Raw genomic sequence first — 3772 nt, 5'->3', positions numbered from 1 at the left:
GGTGTTGTGGCGGGGGGCTGTAGTCCCAGCTACTTGGGGGGTTGAGGCAAGAGAATCACCTAAGCCCAAGAGCTGGAAGTTGCTATGAGCTGTGATGCCACGACACTCTACTGAGGGTGATCAGGCCAGACTCTGTCTCTGGGGAAAAAAAAATGACCCTGACCTGAGTTGACCTCTATAATAATATCCAAGCTTTCATTGATTTGGCCTCAAATACACGACACAGGACAGAGCACTGACATGGAGGGAGCTCTGACGTTCTCACAGAACTGCTCACACTTCCATGTCAGTGTGTTCTAGACCCTTGTCTGGATGAATTTTCTTTCTTCTCTTGTTTGTTGGATAATCACCTATTTATGTTTCAAAATCTGATTAGAACACTTTCCCTGTGAATTCTGCCTTCCTCATAGAGCTCACTGCATTGTGATCAGTTACAAACCTTCCCTAACAGAAGAGAATGAAGTGTTTTAGGTAGGGACCAACTCACAGTTACTGGATTCCTGGGGCCTGGTATATAATAGGTATTTGATAAATATTTGCTGAATAAAGAAATTATTTTAAAACCACTTGTAAAATGTTTTAAAATTGCTTCTGTATTTTTTCACCTTTTAACCCCCCCCCAAGATTATTCATGAAATGCCACACCCATGTTGGGGAACTCTACCAACAAGGCACTGGTGAGTCTGTCTTAAGTGCCATACTGTGCTAAGGAGCAACAGTAAAACATGGGACAGCCCTACCACACTTTCCAGATGTAGCTGGCAAGAGATCCAAAAATCTAACGCACATGCGACGATACAGAAACTCTACAATGGTTAAGGGCTGAACTACACGATACTAATTTGATAAATTCAGTAGAACTTTAGATATACAGGCTAACGTGGGCTGGAAGACCTTGGGAATACACCTGCTCTGGTAGGACTTGAAGAATGTTTGTCACGTTGAGAGGCTGAGAGAACAGAGGAGGGAGAACCATTCAGGGAATGTGACAAGTCATGATCAAAGAGACTGGGGGACAGAGTGAGCTCAGCCTGTGCAACAACTGAGGGGGATAACTGGATGGGTAGGTCTGAGGGGCAAAGTCTTGTGGCGCCCACATTGAGGAGTTCCTACGTGATGTAGGCCATGAAGGGCTACAGATCCCATTAGAAAGATTGTTACCACCCCACATTTCCTATATTCTTTTGTTTTTCCTCAGATTCCATCATGCTCACTTAGTTGCTTCAGAAAATGCGAGTAGAAACCATTAATTCCTCTGTGGTTTTATCTGTTACTGGGCAAGAGCCCATGAGGACCAGCCACCACAAGGACTTGATAGTTGTGCTAGAAATGGCTCTGAAGACCTCAGGTAGAGTTATGCTTCTCTCCTTCATTTTAGTGTGGGAAGGACACAAACAACCTGCCATAAATGGGGATAACACATAACGACAATCTACTGTGTCCCTGGGATATTCTCTGCACTGAGCTCTTCCTGTAACAAGGCACCAAGGCTCCAGAACATCCAGGAGGCATGGGCTGACACTGGCTGCATCCTCAGAGATGTGGGCTCACAGATTGAGCACTGGAAATAATAGCACTGGCAGGTGAATCAATTTTAACTTTTGCTCCACTAAATGCATCATCATCTTGTTGAAGGAGACGGTTTGCCGATTCCAAACCCTCATTTGTCCCTGCTAAACTCTGTGCCCTGGACAAGGCCCACACTTTCTCTGTCCCAGCTTCTGCATTTGTAGTAGCTCTTAATTTTTACACCACATAAGCCTACTTTGTGTCAGGTAGGTACTTTTTCACTTTAAAGCTAATTCTAATTAGACAAATTGTTATAAAAGGTAAGTAGGCTGGGGCAGTGGCTCATGCCTATAATCCTAGAACTCTAGGAGGCTGAGGCAGGTGGATCGCTTGAGCTTAGCAGTTAAAGACCAGCCTAAGCAAGATTGAGACCTTGTCTCTACTAAAAATAGAAAAATTAGCTGGGTGTCTTGGTGGGTACATATTAGTCCCAGCTACTCAGGAGGCTAAGGCAAGAGGATGACTTGAACCCAGGAGTTTGAGTTTGTTGTGAGCTATGAAAATGCCACGGCACTCTACCCAGAGCAACAGAGTGGGACTGTGTCTCAAAAAAAAAAAAAAAAAAAAAAAGATAAGTAAATATTGACTGCACCACTGTTAGCTCATCCTTACCCCAACAACGAAATTTGTTTCTGAAAGGTCTGTTAGTAATCTCCAGTCTTTAGCAACTAAGCATTTTAAGAAATATACACTAATTCCTTAACACAGCAGCTTAAGAAACCAGGTTGTGAAATAATGGTTTTTAAGAGGGTTTTCAGGTGCCTAAAATAAGTGTCGTTAAACAAAGTATGAGTGTTGTTATGTCTGCCCCACCTTACTAAATACATAAAATAATCTAAAATCTCAAAGTTCCACTTTAGTGTCATGAAAACAAATTTAGTTAACATTTATGAAGAAACACACTTAGAGGTGGGCATGGCGTACTTCTAGCACTGTGGGAGGCCAAGACGGATCAATTGCTTGAGCTCATGAGTTCAAGATCAGCCTGAGCAAGAGAACATATCTCTACTCAAAATAAAAAAAACCAGCTAGGCATCGTGGCGGGTATCTGTAAGCCCAGCTACTTGGGCGGCTGAGGCAAGAGAAACATTTGAGCCCAGGTGAGGTTGCTGTGAGTTATGATACCCCAGCACTCTACATAGGGCAACAAAGTGAGACTCTGTCTAAAAAAAAAAGAAGAAACATATTGAGCAAGTACTACATAAATCAAGGATATGAATAGAAGGAAAACCTAGCATATTTCCAAGAAGAAGGAGATTTTGTCTTTTAGAAACACTACTTACCATCAAAAGATTTTTTCAAAAAATAAAAAGTACCTAGCATAAAAAAAAGTGTGTCACTGAGTTATCTGTACTTTATCTTGAAATCCTCAAAACAAAAAAACAAAGGACAAGGCAGATACTGCAGCTATCTTGATTCCATGAGGGATACCATGATACCACACTGGAGTCTCCCAACAGCACAGCAGAAGACATCTTGCTGACGGCTCTGCGTGTCAGCACCACCCAGGGACAACGGGAATCCCTACAAGGGCTTTGGAAAAAAGTCTCACCAACCATTTGCAGGCTTCTTGTTCACTGCAGGCACTAGTGTATGATTTTTACTTATTTATTTATCTTGAGGCAGAGTTTCACTTTTTTACCCTTGGTAGAATGCCATGGCACCACAGCTCATAGCAACCTCAAACTTTTGGACTCAAGCTATTCTCTTTCTTCAGCCTCCTGAGTAGCTGGGACCACAGGTGCTCACCACAAAGCCCAGCTACTTTTAGGGATAAGGTCTCACTCTGGCTTAGGCTGGTCTTGAACTTGTGAGCTCAGGTGATCTACCTGCCTTGGCCTGCCAGAGTGCTAGGATTTCAGGCGTGAGCCACTGTGTGCAGCCTATGTGATTTTTATCACTGACCCTTCAGTAGGCCTGGTAAATATATAAAAAATAATAGAACATAAATAAAAGTATATAGTTAAAAATGTAATAAGTCTAAAACCAAATACATTTCCTAGGTACTAAAGAAATTCAGGTTACATGTAAAAACTATGTTTATGCTGTAATATTGCTACATTTAATGACTTAGGGAGAATAATAAAATTATTATTTACATTATCCTTCACAGGAAACACACACTGCCTGCTGCAGCAGTCAACCCCAGACTGACAAGCACACTGCCTGTTGCAGCAGTCAACCCCAGACTGACAAGCACACT

General features: G+C 42.3%; 1 protein-coding gene across 1 annotated transcript in view; it reads right to left on the bottom strand.

Annotated features, from left to right (window-relative positions):
* Nucleotides 1-3772, bottom strand: part of SEC62 (SEC62 homolog, preprotein translocation factor) — a 27707-nt gene that overhangs the window by 14118 nt on the left and 9817 nt on the right. The window lies entirely within an intron of this gene.

This window comes from Otolemur garnettii, unplaced genomic scaffold (assembly GCF_000181295.1).
Source record: "Otolemur garnettii isolate 467f Iridium unplaced genomic scaffold, OtoGar3 scaffold00084, whole genome shotgun sequence".
In the NCBI taxonomy this organism is placed as follows: Eukaryota; Metazoa; Chordata; class Mammalia; order Primates; family Galagidae; genus Otolemur; species Otolemur garnettii.
This window is presented reverse-complemented; position numbering and strand designations above follow the sequence as displayed.